At 45.8% G+C, this 8,959-nt stretch overlaps 1 protein-coding gene across 1 annotated transcript in view; it reads left to right on the top strand.

Moving 5' to 3' along the window:
* The first annotated feature begins 311 nt into the window (after positions 1 to 311).
* The window catches only part of KIAA1671 (KIAA1671 ortholog), a 64,978-nt gene continuing 56,330 nt past the window's right edge, over positions 312 to 8,959 (top strand). Inside the window, exon 1 of the mRNA XM_030231115.2 lies at positions 312 to 451. The gene's annotated coding sequence lies outside the window, so the exon portion shown is untranslated. The remainder of the gene's footprint in view (positions 452 to 8,959) is intronic.

Raw genomic sequence — 8,959 nt, 5'->3', positions numbered from 1 at the left:
GCCCAGCTCCTGTCCCTCGGGACGGCGGGGCCGGGACTCGAACCCGCGATCCGCGCGGAGCAGGTGGAGCGGGGCGGGGCCAATCGCGGCCGCGCTGCGCGGGGGAAGCCCCGCCCACGTCCCGCACCGCGCGGTCACCATGGCAACAGCGGCGCTTCCCGCGGGGCCCCGCGGCCGCCGGGGCGAAGGGGCCGGACTGGCACCGGGGCGGGACATTCCCGCCTCCCGCCGCCCTCCTGCCGCCCTCCCGCCGCCTTCCCGCAGCCCCTCGCTCCGGGGAAGCGCCGAGGGACGGCCCCCTGCCCGCCCCGCCCCCGGCCGTGCCCGATCGCGGCTCGCCGCCGCCGCGGGGGAAAGGCCGCTGCGCGCCCAACTTCACTTTAAGCAACTTCCCCGGTGCGGCGGAGCCGGCGCCCGGTTTTGAGGAGGGAGCAGCCGGTGCTTTGGCTGGGTGAGTGCTGCTGGCGAGGCCACGGGGTGGGACAAAGGCGGGCAGTGCTCGCTCAGCCTTAGGGCCGGCACGGGAATCCCTTCCCCGCTTCCCCGGGGGTGCCTCGCCCTCCTCGCCGGCTCCGGGGGAACGGGCAGGGGGTCCCATTCCGAGGGGTGCGCTCGCCGCTCCCGCATGGCCCCTGGCTGCCGGACCTCCTGGCTGCTCCTTTCTCGCTGCGTCAGACCAAAGGCTGGTGTCCTCGTGTGTTAAACAGAAGATTAAAGCCCCCCTCCAAAAAAAACCCCTTCTGTGGTTCTAATTCGGCGGCTGGAGGTGGGGAGGGGTTGTAGGTGGTTTTTGGTGGATGGTGTTGTTGCTCGTGGTTCTGAGGATTAGAGCGTAATTTTGTAATCCACGAGGGCTGCAGTTATCTGTGCCTCGCTGGATTAGGGATGATAATGTGCTTGGAGGTCTTAAATGGACAAATAAAGATGCTCCCCCTTTCTCCCCCCTCCTGCTCTGCCCAAGGAGCCGTCGCCCGGTTTACAGCCGGGCGACGGCTCCTTGGGCAGAGCAGGAGGGATTCAGGCTTTCCCGAGAGTGGTATGTGACTCCTTAATGCCTCGGATTTCGGGAAATATATTATCTGCTCATTAAAATTACTTCGGAGTACCAGTTTAAAGTCAGCACTCTGCTTTTGAATTGAAGATGCACATAGCTTCGTTTGTTGGCATCGTATGTACATAGAATCTCAGGATAGTTTGGGTTGGAAAGGATTTTAAAGCTCATCTCATTCCAATCCCCTTGCTAGGGGCATGTTTTTTTGTTTTGGAAGCACTTGGGTGGACAGATTTGTGTTGTTCTGGTGATATGCAGCTCATTTGTTAATTTTTCCTCCTAACTCCAAATCCAAGCGGTTTATATATGTGCACGGAGAAACGTGGAGCGCTGCTTCTGGGTGGAAATAGCTGCTCCAAAAAGATCACGTGGAGGTCAGTTCCTTGAATTTGCACGGAGTTCTGCGCTCGGATTTGGGAGGGAGCAGTGCTGGGATTGTGGATGGGTGAAGCTAATCAGTGAAATCCCAGAATTTCCTGTGTGGTGCTGCACGGAGCCGGGTGGAAAGCTTTGCCTTCCTGAGCCTGCCTGCAGCATTGTTGCTGTTCGTGCCTTTCTCCCGTCTGGAGGTGGGAGATTAATCCCATGGATTCAGGTATTGACTTGACTTCTATTTCTGTGGCGTAATCCGGGTGATTCTGATTTGTGTGTGAGGAATGGGATTAGGGGAAATCACACTTGGCAGATGGCGGAGCTCTTCTGTGCCATTAGGAGATATTGTAACCTTTGATTATACCTGCAGGTCTGGTCATAGAGCTCAGGCTCTTTGGGGTTTGGTAATAGAATTCCATTCCAGATCAAATATTGCTCATGATAAATTACTGGGATCACATTAAAGGAGCTGCAGCAAACAGAAATGGATGTTTTGTCCAAACTGGTGTTTTACTCCAGGGTGGTAATTGCAGACAATTTTCCCTGTCTGCTGAGGGGTAAACTCTGTTTCCAGGGTAACTAGGAAGTTGTTCAGCTGCTTCTGAGGTACTTTTTTGCCAGAGCTGAAGGTTGTTGGCATTTTCTTTTCCTTGTCTCTCCTCCACAAACCAGAAGGATTTGCATCTTTCTAACGACCACATAAAAATGGGAGTTTTCTTTGTTTTCCTGTGACGTTTGCAGGGTGTGTAGGGAAGCAGACAGTTGTGTGGCAGAAATGCTAATAAAGCTGCCTGGCAGCTTAATCCAGGTAAAGACTTTCTCAGAAAAAAAAAGAAAAATCTTTCAAGAATGTATAAACTTTTCCCCTCTTTTTTTTTTTTTTTTTTTGGCTAGGATTTTCTTTGCAGTGTGCTCTGCCTTTTCCTGTAAGAATTATCAAGTTTATTTATTAGTAAGCAAAGCTATAAAACCTTTGTGCTTCAGGGTAGTTAAGGAGATTGGAATCCTATTTAAATAGATGTTGTAGCCTGTAATTCCCTTTTGATAGGTGTAGAGTTTTTGAAAATGGGTGTGTGAACTTTTCCTCTGTTTCAGACAGTGCCCTGAGCTAATTCTAGGCTAAATGTTTCCTTCCCAATGTATAGAAGACACGGAACCAAGTCACTCTGGAGTGTCACAGTATGGAAAGTCCCTAAAAGGAGTCAAAGTCTAGGACTGTTTCCAACTGGAATACTTTGGTTTGTCATTTTTTGCTGTCTCATTTTATATGTGGCAGTAAAGGACGTGCATGGCCCCAGCCCCAGAGTTGTGCTCACGCTGCAGTTCTGGAGCTGCTGCTCTTATGGCAGGAGAAAGGGCACAGTCCCCATCTGTGCTGCTCCTCACATGGCTCTGGCCTGAAGAGATAACCAAGGATTCAGAAAATTTCCATGGCTGATGATGAAGCAGTTTTTCCCTCTGCCATACTGAGGCTTTGTCTAGCTGCAGGATTTTTTTTTGGTGATTTTTTAAATTTTATTCTGTTTTCAGCCACGTGCAGCATCATCACCTTGGGTGTTAATTGAGCCTCTTAAGTATGCAGACTCCTCTGTGAAAGGCAAGAGGCTTCCCAAATGCCTGATTTCTTCCAAAGGGGAAAAGAATCCAGTTACAACTTAAAAATAGGCTTTACTGAAAGCAGGAATTTCAGACTTTGTGTTTCATAAGTTTACCAGCCCTTCCTGCCCCATGTGCTCAAGGTGACATTCAGACCACATGTGAAAGAAGCAAGTCCTGACCAGCAGGTCCCAGGTGGATGGAGAGCTGAGGTATTCCTGCTCCTGGGATTCTTTGCACAGCTCTGTGATTTCGCTTGGGTGTTGTCCTGGACTCTGCTCCATTCAGCACTCATGTTTCTCCGGCTATTAGATAATTTTGAAACCAGTCCTGTCACCTGCCCTCTCTTTGGCACGTGTTTGGTTACTGCAGAGTGAAAAAGGAGCTCAGTCTCTGTGGTAATGAATGTGTTGCTCTTCACTCTCTGGTCCTTGCCCTGGAGTTATTCCCTGTTTGGTTATTGCTCATGGAGTTTCCTCCCTTCTGGCAGATTTTCCAAGTAACATGTGAATCAAATTGATATGATTTCTCTGTCCTTGAGTTTGTAGACAGAGATAATAAAACTTCCCATAGTCTTGAAAATTCTGGTGTAATGTTGCTTGTGGGGAATGCTGTGCAGATCAGGGACATGACTCAGGATCACACTGGAGAGCATTTCCCTGAGTGTGTCATTTAGGGACACCTTACAGGTGTGACTTCCTCTCCTGGCTACTCATGGGTTTAAAAATTGTGCTGGTTTCTTATTGGGCAGTTTCAGAGATCAAGGTGTTTCTCTAAGCCATGGTGTGATTTCTCACATTGATACTCCACAGAAGTTGGTAGCTTGGCACTGTACCTATCCAGGCTAGTGTCCTTTGGCAGTGCATTGGTCATGCTGGGTAGTTAGTGAAAAATTTGACTAGTAAGAGGGTGTGTCTAAATGCAGATTGAGTGTTCTGCATTCATTTATGTGTAATGTTGCTGTTCTTTCCTTATTTTCAAGCTGTGTATTTTAATGGAATGTTTTCTTGCATGAGGTTTGAAGTCTTTCACTTCCCAAGCTGGGTGAATGTCCATGCTGCTGCTGATCATAGGGAGGTGTGCAGTGCTGCAGCCTTTCTACTCATTGATTTTATACATTTATTTATTTCTTAGGGTGAGTGCAGCTTGCTCAATTCTCAAGTAGCTGGCAGCATTTAGGGAGGGAAGGGATCATTCCAGTGAATCCTTTATGGAGCAGGAGATCCTGCTGTGTGCTGTGGGCTGCTTGGGAAAAGTGAGACTGAAATAAATGCTCAATCCTGCAAGCCCAGGCATGAGGCTTGTGGTGATGCTGTGAGCCCAGTCTGTATCACTGGTTTGTGTGGTGCACAGGGTTGACTGGAACCTGGGAATGTTGCAATGTTTTTAGGTGTGTTTTTAGTTTTGTGTGTAAGAATTGCCCAAAGGCATTGTAGGGCAAAAGCCACAGGTTTTTTGCTTTTGCTTCAGAAATCTCTTTAAATGAAGAGTCCCTGGTTGTGGTAGTAGGATTTGCAGTGTAAACTGCTGCGTGGTTGTCTTGAGCTTGCAGCCAAAGAGACTGGAATAATAGCATCGGGAGAGCTGAGGAATTCTCTCCACAGCAACCAGTCTTGAATCCTAATCATGGCCCTTGGAGTGACCACAGGCTTGGTAGGTTTAACAGCTTAACTGGAAGACTCCACGCTTGACAAACTCGAGATGCACCTGCCTTAGGCAGCTGGATGTGCTGACTTTTCCTAAAAATGTCCAGGAATTGGCTCTTGGTTGCTTGGATATGTACTTCCAGTGATGTGTGTCTGCTGATTCCGAGGAGATGCTCTTCTTGCTGGGTTAGGAGTGAAGTTGTTTCTCTGTTCTCTTGTCCTTTATTGACTCTCAGTGAGATTGAAGGACATCCATGAACTTCTGAGCTCTCAGGCCATTCTTCTCAAGCTGTGCTCCAGGAATAATTAAAATATTTACAAGTAACAAAGCCAGAGCAAGTCAATTGCTCTATGCCTTGAGAGGGCTTCTATAGGTGAAGAGGACATTCTGTGTCTCGTGTTCTGTTACCTGGCAGTAAAACCAAATTCTTATGAAAACCTGGATATTAAGTGTTGCCAAAACATACTAAATTTAGTGTGGTGACTGTTTTATCTATTTTCAGCTATTGCTTAAAAAAACTCCCTAATGTTTCCCTTTTATTCTCGTGATTGGTATGACCTGAACATCTGATCACAAAAGGATATTTAAGTCTACTGGGTGATAATTTTCTTCAGGCCTAGGCTTAAAGAATTCAGACTCTTAAAATTAAGCCGTTTATGGGAGCATACTTTATCTTTAGAGTCTTTTCTCAAATCGAGGAGGTTTATTTTCTTGGTTCCCACTGTCTTTGTTCTGGGAATATGTAATGCTGGAACTTTCGCAAACAAAAACACTTTCAAACAGCTTGGGGATATTTTTTAGTGCATCTGTATAAATAGGAGATCATTAATACATATTTTTGCAGTTTCTGAATGCCTTACACTTACATTGAGACAATGGGAGTTGAGTTTTCTTTTTATGCTCTTCATCTCTACAAAACACGCTTGAGGAGAGGAAATGAATGTTTTCTGTGTGATTGTGGTGATGCAGCTTGAGCAGTCCAGGGCACAGAGAGGGTTATTATCCAAAACACTGCTTGTTTGTGGTTGAGTCATGTCCAATGAGCACACACTTAAACATTGGGGGTGGGGGGATTTGGACTCTTCTAACGCCACTTATAGAGCTGTTCATTAAAAGTTCTCATCAGAATTAAGTGCCAAAACTTCCAGTATTGGGGTAGAGTAAAGCCTCTGCTTGCCTGAAAGGAGATAGTGTTGGTCTTGGAGCAGTGTGAGAACTGAAAGCTTCTTACTATTGTAGTAATTCCGAGTCAGGATGGTCATTAGGCTGGTGTAACGAACAGGAAAAGATAACAATTCAGTTGCTGGAGGTTTGGTGTCTCCCCAGTTTTCACTTGGAGGGAGGAAGCGTGTGCGCTCCAGCAGCTCCTCCAAAGAGCAGCTTTGGGTAAGGCTCGTCTTACTGTTCGCAGTTAGATGGGCTTTAATGTGGGCAGGGAGGAGATCTGAGCCTTATTTCCAGGTCAAAACACCCTTTTCATTCGGCTGGGGGCTGGGAATCGCCAGGAGCCGAGTGGGCTGTTAACTCCAGCTCCAGGCTTGACCCAGTTCCTGCGCAGAGCGCAGGGAAGCGCCTGAGCTCCGAACGGGCAATTCCAGCTCTGCTGCAGGGAGATGGATGGCAGAGAGAGAGGAAAAAGGAGTTAGCTGCATTCTGTTGTTTAAATCTAGTGGGTTTACTGCATTGGGGAGGAGGTGAAGGAGTGAAGATGTTTGGCCTGTACTTTTAATTTTTCTTTGATTTTGGTAGTTATCCTTCATAACCCATCCTAGCCCTTTCCAGGGGTAGGAAGCTGCCAGTGTTTTAGTGAAATGCATGAAAATAAGAGGATTTGTTTGTGCTTTTAGTGCTGCAACATTGTTGCCATACGCAGCAGCCTCTTCTGTTTATATTTTCGTAGTGACTGTTTTTGTAATCACAGTATTGGTTAAATATGTGCTTTCAGTGCCTTTCAACAAGTGATGTTAATAAATGTCAAGTTCTAAAACTGGTTATTCCTGCTGTTGTAAAATGAGGACCATCATCATTTTACAGTGTTGGTGAGACTTTGAAAAGCACGAGCAGGAGCGGAATTTTAAGTTTGTCTTTATTTTGCTCTTTTAATGAGCTCAGCCTTGAGCTTGTGCTGGGCTTGGCTGTCTCAGTGCAGCCGTAGCACCAGTGGCTCCTCGCAGGGAGGGAGTTGTGCCAACATTTAGGAGGGATGTTTATCTGCTGGGAGTATGTTCAACCATACAAGGCTTTCCATGGACAAAGCTGCCTCATCCATAATGAGGCCAGCAAACCAGGATGTGTTTTAAACAGAGGTGGAATTTCTGGCCACTGTAACTGTTTGATATTTCATGAGAACACTGGGAATTCTTCATTGACCCAAAGGAGCACAACAGGCCTTTCTGCTGGAGCTGAGCAGCATGGCTGGCTTGCTCCCTAACTGAGGGACTTTACAGAAATGTCACTGTTGTTATTGTTGTCAAACAGTGTCTTACTGTATTGGCACTATTAAATGTCAAATATTAGTGTAATCTGTCAGTAGAATGTTTTTAGCAGTATGATGGCTGCAGAGTTTTCTAAATACCATTCTGTTCCTGCTGCAAACATGATGCAGTGTGGGTTTTTTGCATGTTTGAGCAACAGTAACTGTTCTGTCCAAGAGAAGCTGTGGCTGCCCCATCCTTGGAAGTGTTCAAGGCCAGGTTGGACAGGGCTTGGAACAACCTGGTTTGTGGAAGCTGCCCATGGCAGGGGGTGGAATGAGATGAGCTTTAAGGTCCCTTCTAACACTTCTATTCTTCTATAATACATATATTCATTTATCCAAGTAGTATTAGATATTTCTAAAATGTAAGAATTGTGATACACAAATCCCTACAAGTCATCAGAATGTTCAGTTAATGTTCTTCACAAAATGAATATTTAAAAAAATAATTAAATCACTGCAGCTCTGTGGCTGCTATCTGCTAAGGAGAGGTTAAATGAATCACTCTGATTACAGAAGAGTTTCCAGTGCAATTTCAGGTCTTTGTTACTCTCCTGAGCACAGTTTTAGTCACTGTTCCTGTGTGGATGTGCGAGGCTGCTGGAGAGGTCTCCACGTGTCTGACCTGCTCTCCCTGGACAGGGCAGTGATGTTTCTGTGCCTCCTTCCCCAGCTGGGTGAGTCACAGCACCCATTGGAAATGCTCATCGATAGTTACAGGTCAGCATTTCAAGAAGGTCAGGGAGGCTGTTTCTGCTTTCTGCCTAGTGAGCATTATGCTAATTCAGTCGTTAAACATATTGGAATTGTGCTTCCTTTTGCTTCTGCAGTGCTTGCAGATTCCATGGGAGCCTTTTCCCAGTGCTCGGAGCACAGAGGGTTAGTTTTGGGCAGGGTGAGGTTTTCTTGTAGCCTGGGCTGTAGTCACACACAGGAAATGTGTCTGTAGATCTCAGTGTGGATCTTTTCTTTGTGTGAAGTATTTGCTTGAATAGTGTCACTGTCATGCTGGTGCCCATGCATGAGGAGGAAATAGAAGGAAGATGATGGAGAGGCTGAAGCCTTAAGATTAAATACATATGTTCCTTTCCCAGAGGCACTTCACTGAAGCACCTGTGTAACTTAGGCCCCTGAGAAACCATATTGAGCCTTTTCTCTCTTACTTGTTCTTAAGTACTGGGAATGTATTTGTGGAAGGTGCCCATGGCAGGGGTGGAATGAGATGAGCTTTAAGGTCCCTTCTAACACTTCTGTTCTTCTATAATACATTTATTCATTTATCCAAGTAGTATTAGATATTTCTAAAATGTATGGATTTATGTGTCATAATTTTTACAAGTCATCATTACGTTCGGTTAATGTTCTTCACAAAATGAATGTTATAAAAAATAGTATTGCTTCCACACCAGCACGTGTAGAATCTTCAGAGATTATCTGTGCTGCATATGTGTGATCTATGTGTAAAGTAATGATCACACAGAGCATTGTCTTTGTTGATATTGGACTGTTGCACACAATGTACAAAGCAATTGATCTGGAATCCAGGTTTGTTCTACTGTAGATTTATGGCTGGCTGAGATGGTGTTTTCACAGGCTTGGCTCTGTACGGAGCAGGTTCATATATTTTTCAAATTGTCTCCAAAATTCTTGTTTCACATCCATTGAGTTTATTTTATTTTTAATTTAACAGCTTTCATGTCAGATTTGCACACTTCAAAAATGCTGAAAATGGTTACTTTAAGGTTAAAGTTTTTTCCATCTTTGTTCATCTTGACTGTAGAAGTGGTTGTACTCTCTTCTCTGTCATGTCTTGTCTA

This window comes from Serinus canaria, chromosome 15, assembly GCF_022539315.1.
Source record: "Serinus canaria isolate serCan28SL12 chromosome 15, serCan2020, whole genome shotgun sequence".
Lineage (NCBI taxonomy): Eukaryota > Metazoa > Chordata > Aves > Passeriformes > Fringillidae > Serinus > Serinus canaria.
The sequence above is the reverse complement of the archived record's forward strand: the minus strand, read 5'-3'. Positions and strand labels throughout refer to the sequence as shown.